Source organism: Cnephaeus nilssonii (genome assembly GCF_951640355.1).
Source record: "Cnephaeus nilssonii genome assembly, chromosome: 5".
In the NCBI taxonomy this organism is placed as follows: domain Eukaryota; kingdom Metazoa; phylum Chordata; class Mammalia; order Chiroptera; family Vespertilionidae; genus Cnephaeus; species Cnephaeus nilssonii.
Window position 1 is genome coordinate 87,173,958 of NC_137076.1, and position 19,377 is coordinate 87,193,334.

The window sequence follows — 19,377 nt, forward strand, 5'->3', positions numbered from 1 at the left end:
ACTTTTCAGAGCTTTTCCTTTGTCTGCTGCTTCTTAAAAATAGTGAACCTAGAATAACTATTATGCCAGAGTGGCAAACTCTGCTCACTTTCACAAGTCTGGTCACCAATCTGGGTCTCAATTTCCCCAACTGTAAAATGGACTTGGCTACAGGGACTTGGGCAGGATGAGCAAAGGAAGAAATTTCAATTACAGCTTTGCAGAAGTTAAAGGAAATTTCAAAGAGGTGAGTTTCTCATCATTGGAGGCATTTAGGCAGCAGGTGGGTAAGTGTGTAAGGGTGTCTACGTAAGTGAGAACTGTGACTTTGGTGACTGCTAGGGTTTCTTCCAATGCTAAAATTGTAGGACTGTGATAGTCCATGTTATTTCTTTTATATCCCCAAGGAGAAAACCCCCAAAGTGTTTTGAATCATTTTCCAATTTAAAAAATGGATGCATGCTCAGTTCACTTACACTGTCTCCAACAGTCATGATCAGAGACATTTCTGAACAGGTGAATCAAAAATAAGAGCAATGTTATGTGTACTCAATAAGGCCAGATATTTGATAAAGAGTTCAGATGCTTCTTGTAAGCCTCATTACCTCATTGCCCTAACCCACCATTGGCCCTATGCACAAAAACACACAATCTCACCAGGATCAAACACACAAACATCCCAATAGTCTACATTCCATGGTGATCATGATTTCCTTGTAAACTTCACCGTAAAAAACAACTCTTAGATCATCTGAAAAATTACAACTGTGCAAATTCTCACTAACTAGGACATTCCCCTCCTTGTCTATTTACTTGGACTTTGTTTCCTGGAAAGTATTTGGCAATTGAGGGTGCTATCTCAATAATTTATTATTTTTGTTAGCTCTGTGAAAAATGACACAAATGGAGCCATTTCAAAATGGGGTAGGAGCTACCATTCCAGAAGAACTGCCTATATGTCTTGCTTCTTGAACCTTTAGATTAAACAATAAGGGGTTCTATGAAAAGTAACTTCACAGGATGACCTGATCATAAATTCTTAACTAGGCTGGTCAGGATGAGTAGTCACACCCCAGGCATATAACTTCTTTATTAAAAAGGTTTATCTTTGCCTTAAACAAGTCCTGCCCATTGTCTGTGCCTCTAGGTAAGCACATCTTCAAAATGTCTCTTTTTAGACCCCTCAGAAGAGAAACCACCCCCAAGGATGCATAGAATCTTTACTATCCAGTAATCCAATTCCAGTTTTATTTCCTCTCACTTTCATGTATTCTTTTTTATGTGCCCTCCTTAATTCCAAGTGCATAAAAGGAGCTGCAAACTGTCATTCTAAAAAGAATTTTTCTCAATCTGCTGACATCTTGCTTCCAGGCATAGCCTCTGTTCAACATACATAAATTTTTATAAAAATTCTCTATAGGTTTGGACATGCTTACATCCATTTTATTTCCATAAGTGAAAATCCAAACAGATGCCAATTCAGTTATACTTATGGGACCAGGCTGATATGTACAATTAGGATAAAAAGTGGCTTTTAACTTTTTTTCAAAATAACTAAGAAAAAGGGAAGTTTCAGGAGGTATTTATTTATATATTTGCCTTTTCTGATCACTTGGTTAATATCTTACTCTGAATTTCGCTATAGGTTCTATGTAGAGACACAGTACATGATCAGTATCTGTCCAGTAACAGATAGGAAGTGGTATGAAAGTTCTACTTGATAATTAGAGAAGGAATTGGCCTTGTCATTGTGTCTTCAAAGGGGAGATGAGTGTATCAAGAATGTGACTCAAAGTAGATCCTCCAACAAGAGAGCTGTCCAATTATTGACCTGTCACAAGGTCACCTCAGTGGGAGACTCAATAGGAGGCTCAAACAGAAGCCGGGAAACCCTCAGTCAAGTCATGTTTTTGAGAGGAGGAAGCAAGACTTCGAGGATTCCAATTTCTGATGAAACCCAGGAGTGCAATGAGAGCAGAACTAAACAAGCGGCTCTTTATTGTAGAGCAGAGGTCCTCAAGTGTGAGCAAGCACAAGAATCCCCCCTGGCTTGTTAAACACAATGGCTGGGCCCCACCCCAAGTTTCTGACTTGGTAGGTTCAGAGGGGTGAATGTGCACCTCTAACATGTTCCCAGGTATTGCTGATGCTGCTGGTTGGGGGACCACTCTTGAAGGTAAAATGTCAATTTCCCAAGGGTGGCTCTCCTGCCACTGAAGAAAGCAGTTGTTATTAGGCAGTAGGTGGATGAAACATTAAGTACGATTGGATCTTATGGTGAAAAACGTATTCCCTTTTCATTTTCTATTTTAATCAGTTATTTACAATGAAGAAAAGGACTCACATAACTGTGAGCTTATCTTGGAATCAGTCCTAGAATCCTTCCTGATATCCACTAATCTCCCTTTGATAAAAAAGAGCAAGTCTCACCCTAGCTGGTTTGGCTCAGTGGATAGAGTGTCGGTTTGTGGACTGAAAGGTCCCGGGTTTGATTCCGATCAAGGGCACATGCCCCGGTTGTGGGCTCGATCCCCAGTAGGGGGCGTGCAGGAGGCAGCCAATCAATGATTCTCTCTCATCATTGATGTTTCTCTCTCTCTCTCCCTTCCTCTTTGAAATCCATTTTAAAAAAAAGTATTAAAAAAAAAAAAAGAACAGGTCTCATGCTCATAGTCTTTTGTGAGAAACACTATTGTCTAACTTGGGTCTCCCCAAGAAGCAGATCTTGGGGTGAGAGTTCAATAAATGTGCATAGTTTATCTGGCAGAAGGGAATGAAAGGGATATATGACCAAGTCACTGAAGCTTAATCCCCGGCAGAAGCTCTGAGAAACTGTGTAAAACATATACCTCAGAATTATCCTGGACAAGTAAGGAGGGAGATGAGGTATTGATACTCCCACACCCATCATTTATTGGTTCAGGGCTGTCCACAGCAGGACACAGATTCGCAGGCACCTCCAGCTAATTGTACTTGTGAGAAAAGCTGATTCCAGCAGAATGAGGGTAGTCCTCCAAAAATGGTGGGGGGGTCAGCATTGGGAGTGAGGATGCTACACACAAGTGGTGAGGGGATCTGCAGAAAAATGGGAGGAACCGTGACAGTATCGGCTCCAACTACTTAGCTAAAAGCTGAGAGTTATTTTGTGTGTGTTGCCTTTGTTTGTACAGTTATCTTCTATTTCTTGTAGTGGGTACTGGTTTTCACTCCCATTTTTGTTTCTTTGTAAAATAAAATTTATTTAAGGGAAACTCACTGCTCTGAAGAAAAGTGCTATGCAGATAATGCTCTTGATGGCATGAGAAGGTGGCACGAATCACAAAGGAAGTACTGAAATGATTGAAGCTTGAGAAACACTGGCATTGTGGTTAAAGCAGACGTTGACACACTTTTTTTTCTGCAAAGGGCCATTTAGCAAATATTTTAAGCTTTTCAGAGCATGAGGTCAGTATCAGAACTATTCCAAAGTGCTGTTGCAGTGCGCAAACAGCCACAGACTCTACTCAAATGAATGAGCGTGGCTGTTTTCCAGTCAACTGTATTTATGGACACCGAATTTGAATCTCATATCACTTTCACTTGTTACAAAATATTCTTCTTCTTTTGATTTCTTTTTAACAATTAAAATATGTAAAAACTTAGCTTGCTGGTCATAGAAAATCAGGATTCTGGTCAGAAAATGTGCCAGCCCCTGATTCCAAGCACAGCCTTGGAATCAGTCCTAGGTCTATCAATGATCCGTATACCCTTGGACAAATTACTTACTTCCCTTGGCCTCAGTGGCCTCATCTATATAACGGGATACGCATAATTCTAACTTCACAAGGTTATTGCAAAAAATCAATGAGAGTGAATACTTATAAAGCAGGTGCCCAGTGAGTTCACAATACAATGTTGGCCAGCTATTGAAACAAGGTGGTGTCCAGCTCGGCAGTGCCCCAGGCATCAGAGGCTAGATGTTCCCCACTCTGCTTCTCCACAAAGGCAGCTATGCACCTGGGGGCTTATCTCCCCTGCTCTGGGATGGGTTATAGAAGTTATTCCTCTTCTCTATAGAAGAGGCCTCTGAGAGCTGAGCCTGAGAATGCACAAACGGTTTTGTCACCACTGATTTCAGAGGCCTGGAATTGGGGACAGGTCAAACCAAAATTTGCATTCCATCTAAATTGTCTTCACAGTTTTGAGCCCTACAGAATTCGGTTACAAACAGCAGTGGTACTCAAACATTAGAATACATAAAAGTCACCTGCAAAACTGCAGATTTTCTGAATCAGCAGGTTCAAGAATCTGCATTTTAACCAATAAATGTCCCAGGGATTCTGGTACAAACGATTCATGGAGAGCAGTTTGGGAAACATCGTAAGAATGGAGTGCAATCCACCCAGGTGGACACATCCTTCTGAAATCCTCTTGAACAGTTTTCCTTATCTGTTTAAGAGCTTCATTGGCTGGAAGACCTGGATTACAGAATTTGCTATGCATACCAAAGGAAAAATCCCTGCCAGCATTTTACCTCTTCTGGCCTCACTCTTTTCTATTTCTTCTGAGCCCCCTGGATTAGAAAACAGTTTCTGCAGAACTCTCTGCTTCAGATTATCATGTGCTGATTATCATATCCAATTAAGCATCCCTGTGCACTCTCGCAGGCCATGGGCTATTTACAGCTTAAATGGAAATTCTTGAGCAGAATCTGCATCTTCGCTGGATTAATAAAACGTTGACCCCAAAAGGCTGCTGCCCACAATCTCAATCTCCTGAGAGTTCCCAAACAAACCTCTTTCACTATTTAACACACAAGAGAAGAATCCTGGGGAGGAAGCAGGAGAGGAATAGTGACACATTTCTATATCTGATATCTGTTGGACACATGCTAAGTACCAAACTCTTCACATATGCTACCTCATGTCATCTTCACATCACGCTATGAAGGAGTACTGCAATTGTCCCCACTTCACAAATGAAGAAACTGAGGCATAGGGAGGAGACATCGTCCAAGGCTATGCCAGGAAGTGGCTTCAGAGTCCAGACTTTTAAGCACTAAGTTATCCTGTAAAGCAAGCATGTCAAACTCGGGGCCCACGGGCCGCATGTGGCCCACAACAAGTGTTTTTGCGGCCAGACAATATAACGGTATGTAAGAAACGTTTTAATAAAAATTTCGTAACTTAATTTTTACAATATCCTGTTACACATAATTATCTTACCTAATAATAGAGAAACATGTAAATTGACCATACCTCCGCTACGCCCACAGCCAGTAAGAGTATGCAAATTAACCCAACAAAGATGGCGGTTAATTTGCATACATACCTGGGTCCCGGGAACCTCCTCGGCACCCAGGTCACTCCCAGCCGGCCATCAGGTGGAGGCTTTAGGCTTGGGAAGGGGCCGAGCCTGCAATCGGAGGAGCGGGTGGGGGAACCCCTTCCCAAGCCTAAAGCCTGGGGCAGAGGCTTTAGGCTTGAGAAGGGGCCGAGCCTGTGATCAGAGGGGTGCGGGGGGAAAGGGCCGAGCCTGAGATCAGAGGTGCAGGGGGGGGGAACCCCTTCCCAAGCCTAAACCCTGGGGCAGAGGCTTTATGCTTGGGCAGGTGCCGAGCCTGGGTTCGGAGGGAAGGGGATAAAATCAATGGAAACATATCCTCATGTGAGGATAAAAAGAAAAATAAAGAAATGTCATATCCTATGAAAGACACATCTTGAAAATGCCTAAAGAAAGTTGTCATGTTTTCATGGTGAAGGGACTAGAGTTCGTGTTGATGGAAATACCTTGGTGGCTGCGGTGACTGGCAGTGGCTGCAGCAGTGAGGTGATGGAGCTGGTGCCTTCCCCTGATTAGCCCACAAAGGGAGGCCAGACTGCGGCTTAGGTTTGCTCCCAAAGGGGAGCGGGCCTAAGCCATCAGTAGGACATCCCCTGAGGGCTCCCAGTATGTGAGAGGGGGCAGGCTGGGCTGAGGGACCCCTCCCCAGTGCATGAATTTCGTGCACCGGGCCCCTAGTTAATAATGAACTACAATGTTCACTAATGACTGATTACTATAATCATGTTGCATTCATTTCCCTTACGCGCCTTATGCGCCTTACGTGCAGGCACACCAATTCTCTCCACTAATACTAGCAGTGAATATTTTAGCAGTCGACGCCACGTATTTAGTCTTGTACTGACTTGTTTGGGGTGCGCAACAGGAATATTTCACCTTCAGAGAATGAGAAAAATAGGTTTATTTGCATTACGCTTATTAATTTGTGCAGTTATTCCGTGTCTGGTAAGTTAATGTTCAAGAACAAATAATTTTTATTAAAATGTTCTATTATTTTATGTTAATGATTACTCATTTATTTCAGCCCTTTGTTATTCAGCATGTCTCTATAGAAATAAACCTACGTTTCTATGAAAATTGAAGCTTTTGGTTTTTTTTGCGGCCCACATAAACTTGTTTATTTGGCCCATGTTAGCCTTTGAGTTTGACCTGCTTGCTGTAAAGGATCCAGATCTCAACAGTCTCCTATTTCAACATTTTCAGTGCAATTGTATTAATTAGATATCCCTGTAGCTCCTCAAAACCTACAGAATGTCATCTGGAACTTGAAGGAGGATACTTTTTTTTTTACACCAAGGCCCAATTTGCTCTTAGCACCATGTGACTCTGGGTTCCTCATTTTACTTCCATAAGGTCTCCAGCTGCTCAATGTGGTTAAGATATCCAGCCCATCTATCTTACAGATCTGCTCCTCCTCGTGAAGTTCAGATAAGATAACATATGTGAAAGTCCTGTGAACTTATAAAATGTTATCTCAAATGGTAATTTCCCAGCCTGTCATTTCCATAAATTATTTTTAAATGTTGAAATGGAAGAGAGATTATATTAGTTTTGTAAAATTATCTATGTCAGAGATTTTTGAAGATGGTGGCATAGGTAAATGCTTGTACTACCACCTCCCACAGCCACATCAAAATTACAACTAAAATATGGAACAACCATCATCCAGAGTTGCTGGAAAACTGGCTGAATGGAAGTCCTACAACTAGAGAAGTAAAGAAGAAAGCACACTGAGACTGGTAGGAGGTGTGGAGGTGCAGAATGGGCTGGGCTGGCACCCACGTGGGCCACTTTCTTAATCGGGAGGGAGATCATCTCTGCGGAGGCTGCCTGTCAAGAGCAAGGGGTCCCAGCCCCACATCAGACCCCAAGCCCAGGGTCCCAGAGCTGGGAAATGAAGTCCCTATAGGCTGTAAGAACTACCAGCTGTAAAAACCAGTGCAGATTGGGGCTCCGTGACACAGAGGCTGCTGGAGACCCAGCTGTTCCTCTTCAAAGGCCGGCACCACGAACTAAACTTACAGGGTCCCGCTTCCTCTGAGCTCCAGCACCAGGGCAAGGCTCTGGGGAACACAGACATATACGAGGAGGAACTGGATTGTCTGGCATTGGGGCAGGAACTCGAGGGTCACTTTCTCCCAGATGGAGGTGCTCACAGGGATCCTCGTTCCTATGCTGGGACCTCCCCCATGGGTCACAGGGCTGACTGGCAACCATTTCTGTTTGCTCTGCCCTGGTGATTTCTTAAGGTCCCGCCTCCTCTGGGACAACTTCCAGCATACCAACCTTCGCATTATGGAGGTGCCAGAAGAAGAGAGAGAGCAAGATATTGAAAACTTATCTGAATAAATAATGACAGAAAACTTTCCCTACCTGGTGAAAGAAATAGACTTACAAGTCCAGGAAGCGCAGAGAACCCCAAACAAGAGGAACCCAAAGAGGACCACACCAAGACACATCATAATTAGAATGCCAAGGGCTACAGACAAAGTGAGAATCTTAAAAGCAGCAAGAAAAAAGCAGTTAGTTACCTACAAGGGAATGCCCATACGACTGTCAGCTGAGTTCTCTACAAAAACTATTCAGGACAGAAGGGAGTGGAAAGAAATATTCAAAGTGATGAATAGCAAGGACCTACAACCAAGATTGTACCCAGCAAAACTATCATTTAGAATTGAAGGTCAGATAAAGAGCTTCACAGACAAGAAAAAGCTAAAGGAGTTCACCACCACCAAACCAGGATTATATGAAATGTTGAAGGGTATTCTTTAAGAAGAGGAAGAAGAAAAAGAAAAAGATAAAAAATGTGAACAACAAAATGGCAACAAATACATACCTATCAACAATTGAATGTAAAAATCAAAATAAATAAGAAATCTAATGAACAGAATAAACTGGTGAATAAAATAGAATCAGAGGCATGGAAATGAAACAGACTGACAATTCTCAGAGGGAATGGGGGTGAGGGGTGGATAAACCCCTCAGAGGGGTGAGGGGGTGAGATAAACAAAGATCTTATATGCATATATGCATTACCTGTGGACACAGACAATAGGGTGGTGAAAGCCTGGGGCAGGGCAGGAACTGGGTAGGGGGGAAATGGGGGGGGGAATGAGGGACATCTATAATAACCTCAACAATAAAGATTTTAAAAATACTCTAAATTTCATTTATATGATGTATCTAAAATAGTCAAATTTATAGATACAGAAAGTAAAATGGTGGTTGCCAGGAGTTGTGGAGAATGGGAAATTAGAAGTTGTTATTGCACAAAAGTTCTGGAGATTGGTTGTACCACAATGTGAATGTATTTAACACAACTAAACTATACATTTATAAATAGTTAAGATGTGTTATGTGTATTTTACCACAATTTAAAAAAATTTAGAGGATTTTCAGACTGAAAAGATATAAAAGTACAACAATAATATGATATGTCACTATGGAAATTAAAATAATAATGAGATACCACTACATGCCTACTAGAATGGTAAAAACCCAGAACACTGATAATATCAAATGCTGTGGAGGATGTGGAGCAACAGAAACTCGTTCATCGCTGGTGAGAATGCTAAATTTTGCTGCCACTTTGGAAGACAGTTTTGCAGTTTCTTGCAAACCTAAAAATACTCATGCCATAGGATACAGCAATTGCACTCTTTGGTATTTACTCAAATAAACTGAAAATAATGTCTACACAAAACACTCTACCTGGATGTCTATAGCAGCTGTTGAATGAACTCAAAAGCAATCTGGAGGCTTTGACTAGAAATTCATGATAGATTTATTCAAGGGTCTTAAGGTTTGCAGACCAGAAACACAACTAGCCCAGAAGTGTTCTAAAGAAGAGTAAAAAGTATGATCTTGAGAATAGTAAGTTCTGCATTCTTAGCCCTAGGATTGGTCCAGGACAGTTGTCAGTCAGATGTCAGGCAGTTTTGATGATGTATGTCTGGTGATCTGGAGGATGGGCATCAGGAGGATGGGTTGGCAAAACTCGGAAGCAGCCAAGATGTCCTTCAGTGGGCTAATGGATAAACTATATAGTACAATCAGACAATAGACTATTTCTCCACACTAAAATGAATGGGCCATTAAGCCATGAAGAGACATGGAAAAAACTTAAATGCATATTACCAACTGAATAAAAAGGCCCTCTGAAAAAGGCTATTAACTGTAGGATACCCACCATATGACATCTGGAAAAGGCAAAACCATGGAGACAGTAAAAAGATCAGTGAGTTCCAGGAGTTAGAAAAGAGGGACTGATAAATAGGTGGAGAATAGAGGTTCTTTAGGGCAGAAACTATTCTGTATGATACTGTAGTGATGGTACATATCATTATATGTTTGTCAAAATGCATAGGACAACACCAAGAGTGAATTCTAATGTAGGTTGTGGGCTTTTTAAAAAATCCTCACCTGAAGAGTGAGGATATTTTTCCCAATGATTTTTTAGACAGAGTGGAAGAGGGAGGAAAGGAGAGAAAGAGAAAGAGGAGAAAAAGAGAAATATCAATGTGACAGAGACACAATGATTGGTTGCCTCCTGCCTACATGCTGAATTGGGGGGAAGGGATCAGACCTGCAACCAAGGTATGTGTCCTTGACCTGAGAATCAAACCTGCAACCTTCTGGGGCTCAGTCCTATGCTCCAACCACTGAGCCAGGCAGCCATGACAAGTTGTGGACTTTGAGTGATATTAACATGTCAGTGTAGATTCATCAATTGTAAGAAATGTACCACTCCAGCCCCAGCGGCTTGGCTCAGTGGATAGAGCATCGGCCTTCGGACCAAAGAGTCCCGGGTTTGATTTCGGTCAAGGGAATGTACCTTAGTTGCAGGCTCCTCCCCGACTGAGGCCCTGGTCAGGGCTCGCGTAGGAAGCAACCAATTGACGTGTTTCTCTCACATCGATGTTTCTCTCTGTCTTTCCCTCTCTCTTCCACTCTCCCTAAAAATCAATGAAAAAATATCCTCTGGTGAGGATTAACAAAAAATATTAAAAATCCTTCCTTTTTTGGTAGTAAGGGAGACTTTGCACATGTTGGCGCAAGAGGTGTACGGGAACTCTACTCTCTGGTATATTTTACTGTTAACCTAAATTTCCCTTCTGTAAAAAATAAAATCTACTTAATTTTTTTTAAAACAAGAAGGAGGATTGGTTGAGTTTGAAATTTGGTTTTAAAGGAAACCTTTTCAGATTAAAATTTTTACAATTTAGTTACACATAAATGTCTGATTTGTGTTTCTGTGGGGTTTCTTTATGGTGCTAATATTGATTTGAAAGAGGAAGAAATACAGAGCAACTACATAGGAAACAAAAACTGGATGAACAGATAACATACAGGGGGCTAGTCAGAATTTATCTGGCAGTAGATAAGATATTAAAGGACTTTTTATTTGGATTATCGTGTGATTAATGAGGGATTTTATCTTTCAGATTGAGGTAGCATTGGGGGGTGGGTAGAGGTAGAGAGAATGGAAAGATCTAAGATCAGAATTAATCCAAAGTAGAAAAAGCAAAGGTTTTTCTGAAATTCAAAATGAGAGGCAAAGCTTAGATGCTGACTGAGAGATGTCAACTAGTCCTTAGCATTTATTGTTCTTTTAATCTTGTTCTATCCATTACTTCTCATCAATCCAAATGCTCAGTTATCTTAAAAATAAGATTTCTTTTTATTTAAAAACTAGAGGCCCAGTGCATGAAATTCGTGCATGGGGAGGGGTGTGGGGAGGATGTCCCCTCAGCCCAGCCTGCACCCCCTCCAATCCGGGACCCTTCAGGGGATGTCCAACTGCCGGTTTAGGCCCTATCCCAGGTATTGGGCCTAAACTGGCAGTCGGACATCCCTCTCACAATCCTGAACCACTGGCTTCTAATCACTCACCTGCCTGCCTGCCTGCCTGGTTGCCCCTGACTGCCTCCCCTCCCCCGCCAGCCTGATCGCCCCTCACTGCCTCTGCGTGCCGGCCTGATTGCCCCAACTGCCACCCTCCCTGCCAACCTGGTCGCCCCTAACTGTCCCCCCCACCGGCCTAGTCACCCCTCACTAGCCCCCCTGTCAGCCTAATCGCCCCCAACTGCCCCCCCCGTCAACCTAATCACCCCCAACTGCCCCCCCCCACCCCTTGCCGGCCTGGTTGCCCCATGCAGCCTGCTTGTTCAGTCGTTTGGTCGTTTCTCACTAACCCCCCTGCCGGCCTGGTTGCCCCACGCAGCCTGCTTGTTCAGTCATTTGGTCATCCCTCACTAACCCTCCTGCTGGCCTGGTAGTAGGCAGCCATCTTGTGAGGGCATGAGGGTCAATTTGCATACTACCTCTTTATTATATAGGATAAGCTCAGGTTGTGAGCTTCACTTACTTCGGTCTTAACCATGTGGTCCTGGACCAGCAGCATTAGCCTCACCTGGGAACCTGTTAGAAATCCAGTTCTCAGACCCTAGCCCACAAGCACTGAATCAGAAACTCTGGAGGTGGGGACCAAGCAGTGTGTGTTTTAACAGGTCCTGTAGATTATTCTGATGCTCACCAAAGTTTGAGAACCACTGTCATAACCAAACTCAGAGGCTTGTAAAAACTCACTGGCAGCCACCAGACCTGTGGATTTGTTGATATAGTGTCTTAGAGGCAACAGTCATACTTCTTAGAGCTTGCCTTTGATTTTCAAGCTTAATAGTCATTGGTAAGGAGTCATTCTTACCCATCATAAGCCTATTTGATGGCCACTTACATCCCTCTTTTCGCCTTTGCCAAAGGTACTCCACTTCCTACTGCCTCTACAGTATAAAAACAGCATGCATAATGAAAGAATGAAAGAGCAGGCCAAGAACAATGCAGAGGGAACGATTTGATAAAAATATGACAACTTTAATTTCAGTGATGGAAGAGACATCTAAGGTTTAGAGGATGGTGAGGACTTCATAGAAAAAGGACCATCTTGTTCATTGTTTGCTTCTTTTCGCCATCCTTACCTTCCCCTGAGCCCCTCTCCCCTAATTTACCCAACCCCGACCCCAGGGCTCTCACCTTGGAGCTATTTCTGAATAATGTGAATAACAGAGAGAAGAAGAACAAAAGGGAGAAAGCACATTATTTCAACTGAACACAATTGCCAACCTCACAGTTTCTAGCCTTTCTAGTTGCAGACATGATTCTACAATTGAATGAGATGATGTTTTAGATCTTTCCCTCCTGTTAATATCAAGATCCCATTTGTGGAAGGCAGTTTCATGTGGGGGTTCCGAATATGGATTCTGGAGTCGGACGACCTACCATCAACCTCAGCTCCATCACATCCCAGTGGAGAGAACAGAACGTATGTGAATCTACCTCTGAAAGATTGTTGCCTCATCTCTAAAATGGGGAGAATCAAAGCACCTCTCCTGGGATTCTTAATGAAGATTAAGTAAGATCATCCATGGAAAGCATTTAGAACCATGCCTGGCACATATCAAGGGCTGGGTTAATGTGAGCAATTATGATTATTATTATATTGTCTCTGAAATGCTTGTCAGCCTTCAGCAACATCTTGAGCGTTTCCAGGCATAGCAACAAGGCAGTGAGAAACCAGGAGGCATGAAGGTAAATGTGTGAGGGTGGCCAAATTGGAAGGTGGTGAAAAAGCTGCTAGCAACACAGCAATCCATCCGTTTATTAAAATACATTACGGTATTTCTGTACAAGGACACAAGACTTGTGTTTGAATTACAACTGGATTCAACAGGAGTTGAGGCAGGGTGACTGTCCCCCAAGGGAACATTTGGTAATGTCTGTAGACATTTTTAGTTGTCACAAGTGGCGCTTACTACTGGCATCTAATGGGTGCCAGAGACGCTGCTAAACATCCTACAATGCACGGGACAGTCCCTCACAGCAAAATAATTATGTCGCCCAAAATGTCAAGACTAAAGCCCTGAATTATAACGTTGGGTGACATTATCTTAATAAGACTTGACACATTTTTTTCAATTTTCAAAAGGCAATGGCATGGAAGATTCTACACTGGATGGGAGGTGAGACATCTAAGATTCCTTCAACTCTAAGGCTTGATATATGTAGTTGGCCCTCAACCACAAACTTAAGTCAATGGGGCATCTTCACACTTTTCCGAACCTTTGCCTACTTCCTTTCCCTAGAGACAAACTGAATTTTTTAAAAAGGTGGTAAGATATTAGAAGGTAACCCTATGGCTTTATGGAAAGTGTTTCTTGCTAAACACAAAGAACATCATGACAATTAGAGAATTCTGAAGCTGGAAAAAAACCTTAGAAATGATCTAGCAACTTGGTTTTAGTGGAAATCTTTCATCATATTTTACAAAGGAATAAACTGAGCTTTAGAAAAGCCAGGAGACTTGACCTAGGACATAATGTTACAACCATCAGAAGGTCCAGATTCTTCCCAAATATTTATTTAACTTGTTAGTCAGACAGTGATAATGTCAGGGATCTCCTCCTTGTGCATTTGCTTTGCACTTCTTTCCTAACGATCACAATCTATATATATATATATTCCCGATGATCACAATCTATTTCCTATTTCCAGAAATCCCAGAATATGAGTTTCACCTGATGAGGTGGTGGCAGCACAAGAAGAAGGAGGAGGAGGAGGAGGAGGAGGAGGAGGAGGAGGAGGAGGAGGAGGAGGAGGAGGAGGAGGAGGAGAAGGAGGAGGAGGATTCAAGAGTACTGAGGGGAAAAGAATAAAACCTGCCTATTAAACTGTGACCACGACTGATGAAGGAAGAGGAGAACTAAAAAGGTGACCAGTTCCCAGGGAAGGGAGGCAGAGGATGCTGGTGGTTCAATAGCACATGGGAAAATCAGGAGGTGATTTGGGGTAGCAGGTCGCGTAGGCTGGGTTCCAAGTGCTGTTTTTGGGGAAAGAAGCTGAGGGGATGAACAGTGTCAGGGAGTTCCAGCAGAACTTGAGTGGGAGAAAACACATCGAATTTATTGGCTATGGGGCAGTTGTGGCCCTAGAAGGACCAGCTTCAGGAGTAAAATCCAGATAACTCAGAAGCAGCAAAAGCACCAGCGTCCTCAGCTCCTGCTGGCTCTGAGGTGCTGCAGTGAAATGATAACCTGCTCAGCTGTGTAATAACATTTATAATAAAGCTGTTTCCCATGGGGGGAAATGATGCAAACACAAGCGGGAATTCATTCAGGATCAGGGTGCATGGGGAAAATAAGGATGAGATTAAAAGATGACTTGAGGATGCTGCCAACCTCTTTGCTTTTCACTAATTTCCCCCCACACTCATCACTTCCTAGAACTCGGGGACTCCAGAGACTCGCGGCCTGTCCTGAGTTTTTCCTTGAGTCTAAGGGCACCGCATCCATCACCGGTGTCCTTTTCCTTCAGCACCTGTGTTCACAGCAGCACACACCAAGTTGTCCCCCGTCACTGCCGCCCAAGTTCCACACACGGGGCCAGGCAAACACCCCCCCCACCCCCAGTCACCCACAGCTTTCTGACCTGGGGAGTCACCCCAGCAATGTCAAGACCAGGAGGGCAAACTTGCCTCGGTGTCTTTCCATCAAAAGCCACCTTTGGTTCATGCCAAATCGGTTACCCTAAGCAATTTTTATTCATTGCAATGGACTAAAGGAAAAACCAAGCCAACATTTTTTTTTTTCTTAACATTGAAGTCTATAGGAAGCCCAGCCGGTGCCCGAGACTGCCCCACCTCTGCCAGGGGCCACCACTTCCAACGGCAGCCAACAGCAGCAGGCTGGGGGGGAATGCATCTGAAACTGGGCTTGGATTCTGTGAAAGACAACCGCAGTGACGGTGAACGCTCCATGCAGCACAGCGTGCCCACACACTCGCGGCCACTCTCCCACACAGCCAGGTAGGCACTCGGGACGTGCGTACTGCACACTCACACAGTTAGAGCGCGCTCTCTCATTCCACCTCCAGGACCATCCATAGCCCACTTGTATCTGGTTACACACCGGATATAGATGCACAGCCGTTGTTCTCTCTCTCCCTCTCCGTTTCTCTCTCCCTCTCTTTCATTCACACACACACACCCTTACACACAGCCTCCCCGAGTCAGTGAGCACACCAGCCGTTTCACTAGTACTTACGTACACCAGTGCTGGGCACCGGCCCCGAATCTACGGCGGTCCCACGCTGGAGACGCGTCCTGCACAAGCAGCCAGCCCACCTACAACCTGAGCCGCTGCGGCAAAGCCCGGGCTCTGGAGCCCAGAGCCCCCCAGCCCCTCACCGGGTCCTGCCACCCCGCCCCCGCCGCGTCCCCACCGGCACACGCGGGCTCCAGGCTCCGGAGCCCCGCGCACCAGCCGCACCTACCCGCTGCCTGCGGCGACGGAGCAAGGCGCCCGGGCAGACGGGAGCGGCCACCCCCAGCCGCCGAGCCGAGCTTCTGCCGCCGCCGCTGCCGCCGCGCTCCCCGCCGCTGCCTGCGCCTCCCGCCGCCCCCTCGGGTGCCGGCTCCAGCCCCCGCGCGGGGAGGCCGCCGGGCTGCAGGCGCGGCCCCGGGCTGCGGGCGGCAGGACCCCACTCACGCTCACCTGGGCGCGCCGTGCATCGTCTTCTTCCCCGGCCGGTCGAGCCTGGCCCCTGGGACTCAACAGCCCCCCGCCCTGGCGGTCCCCGCAGTCGCCCCCACCGGGCGCGGGAACGGCGGGGGCGCGGCCGGGCGCGCAGGGAGTGGGCGCGGACGCGGACGCGGGCGGGAAGGACCTCACCCCTCGGGGCTGGCCAGCCCGCGCCTTCCTGGAACGATAACTGTCCTGGGCTCCCTGCCGGCTCCTGGGTGACCTTGGGCAAGTCGGTTACCATCTCTGAGTGCCCATGTCCTCCGCTGTAAGATAAATCTGAAAGGCGAACGCGCGTGCGGTGCCCGTGCCTGGAGAAACCCTGCCCCTCACCAGCTTACTTCCTTATGCCTGACTGCCAGCCAGGGTCAGTTTGGGAGCAGGGTTCAGAGTGAGGTCCCTTGTCCCTTAGATACAAGGCTCCCAAGTTTAATTAACAGAGGCCATGTTTTGTTATCCGGAAGTCTCCATAAATGACCCCGCCAATAGTTCTTAACCCACTATTTGCTTTCTGGATCTGGAAATGGTAGCGTTTCTCCCAGCTCTGTCCACCTGCGACCTTGGGCACGTAATTAGACCCGAGCCAAGCCTCAGTGCTCCTGTCTGTAAAATGGGGACCAGGAGCTGGCCGTTGTGTTGAGACTTACCAAAGCTCCTGCCCGGGTGTCACCCAGTGCTTGTAATGTCTGTGAGGAGCTGTGCAGAATGCAAAGCGTTTTTCCTCGACACATCTGATGAAGGCCTCAACTTGCAAGGGTCAACACAGGTCAAGAGTTAAGGCATGCTGGGAAGGGAGGGTGAAAGAATCTTCCTTCGGTGACACAGTTGAGAGGGCCAAAAGGCCAGTTAGCCAGAGAATTCACCCCTCAGGACCACCTGTCTGCATGGGAGCTTGACATAACAGAGAAGCCGGGACAGTATCTAAGCTCTGAATGCAAATAAGTCTCCCAAGACAATCTTAAAAACGACTAACTCACAATTGTGAGTACAACCCAAGTGATCTGGAAATTGACATTGAGCATGCCAAAAACTCTGAGCAGGTCCCCTTCTCAGCTTCTCTCTCTGTTGATATTCCTGCCTCTTTTTTCCCCACTTCTTCTGCCATGTCTGTCTTCCTCGTGGTCTATAGTTCTCCCCCACCTTACTCTCTACTTCCTCTCTCTTCCCATTTCAGCCTGTCCCCGTCGGGTCACCTCTTCTTTACCATCTTCGTGCTTTGTCTCCGTCTCAACACCACTCACTCTCTGCCAATCAGATAGTCACCTGTGACTTCTCTCCCTGGCATGAATATGCCCTGAATCTTTATTCCTCTTATATACCCCATTCAAAATTGAAAAGTGGAAACATTAAATTATTTATCTACTAATATATTAAGATCCAAACTTGAGTTGATCACGATGCTATTTTCCTACAGCCAATGCATCTGACAACACGACACCATTATCCTCACCATCATCTTTGATGCCTCTGTCTCTGTTCCGCTTCTCCTCGCTCTCCACCCGAGCGCTTGCCAGTTCCCGGGGAGTCTGTCCCAGCTCTACCTCTGGCTTCCGCCCTTGCCTCCCCTCTTCCCACAGGACGGAATCGTATCTGTTCTGGAATCAGCAAAAAGATCTTCTAACTGGTCTCTGCCTTCCAGTCCTTCCTCCTTCCTGATGTCAGCATGCTCTTCCTCGGGGCGGTCCCCAGTGATGTCGCTCTTGATCCAAAACCCTGCCATGAAGACAAAAAACACCTCCCCAAAGATAACCACCTCCTAATGCCAAGAACCTGTGAATATGTTCTCTCACGGGGCAGAGGGGACTTTGCAAGTGTGATCAAATTAAGGACATTAAAATGAGAGATTATCCTGGATTATACGGGTGGGCCCTTAAAAGTGTCCTTAAAAGTCCAAGAGAGAGGCACCACGGTGATCTGATGTGAGATGGACTTGAACAGCTGTTGCTGGCCTTGAGGATGGAAGAAGGGGTCCTGAGCCAAAGAAGGCAAACAGCCTCCAGAAGCTGGGGAAGGCAAGGAAACAGATTCTCAGCCAAAGTCTTCCAAAAAGAAGGCAGCCCTGCAGACACTTTGATTTAAGTGCAATGAGACGCATATCAGACTTCTGATCTAGAAAGCTGTACCATAATAAATGTGTTACTTTGAGCCATTAAGTGATTTGTTGCAGTAGCAATAGCTAATACAATGCCTCTCTTTTACTGCTGCAGTTACACATGAGTGTCTTATCTTGTTATTAAGAGCAGTCCAAGGTAGTCCTTACTTTTATCCATCTTGCTATACCCAAATCTTGCATTTTCAAGCAATCTGTTCCTGGAACACCTTCTCTTCTTCTCTCGCCTGTACCAGTGTCCTCTCCAGCATGCCCGCCAGATGTTGCCAGTCCTCCCTCTCCTCAACACGCACGGATTCCATGGAGCTGGTCCAGATCTCTCCCTTCTTTGATTTCCCAGAACTTTGCATTTTCTCAAGGTATATTCCATTTCAAATGATGCTTTTTAATGGAGAGAAGAGAAGAAAAGAGAGGAGAAGACTGCTGGTGCACAGGTTGAAACTGCTCTTGGCCCTCTGCTCCCACGACACGGTGTTCCTCTCTGGACTGCAGCCGTTACCACCATGCTTGGCCTTTGAGTCATTGATGTGTCTGCATGGCCCAGGGTGGTGAGTGCCTCGAAGGTGGAGACCACATCTTACCTCCTTTTCCATGTCCCAGTCCCTTGAGCCAGTCTAGGCACACAGTAGGGACTCAATAACTGTTTTGTGAATAAATGGATGAAGAGAGCAAGTGCCATGTCGGGTTGTGTTGAGCAGACAGGGCTATTCATAAAAATTTCTCACATGATCTGTCTCTATTTAATGGAGCTGGTTAATGGAAGCGCCTAAGTTAATATGATGTGGTTTTAAAAGGGGCTGCTTTGATGCATACCTTGAAACAGACTTTTCTTGGTGTTATGTTTGTGTTTGTTTTGCTTTTGCTAAAGAAGAGTCCCACAATAAAAGGGCTATGTTTTTAAAAAATATATATTTTATTGATTTTTTACAGAGAGGAAGGGAACGGGATAAAGAGTTAGAAACATCCATGAGAGAGAAACATCGATCAGCTGCCTCCTGCACACTCCGAACTGGGTATGTGCCGCAACCAAGGTACATGCCCTTGACCGGAATCGAACCTGGGACCCTTGAGTCTGCAGGCCAACGCTCTATCCACTGAGCCAAACCGGTTAGGGCAAAAGGGCTATATTTTTAATCAGTTTTATTTTTTAAAGGATACTTTTGTAATTGGATTATTATAAACATGCAAACTCTTTGGCGTAAGAATTCTACTTCTTAAAATGTATCCTAAGGGTAACAAGCCTATGTACACAAAGATTTACCAAAGAGGATGTTCACTGCAGAACCTTTTATATGAGTGAATTGGAAATAGCCCAAACATTTAACAACAGGGAGTTAGCTAAATATATTAGCCCTACCATGAAATATCATTCAGATATTAAACATGATTTTG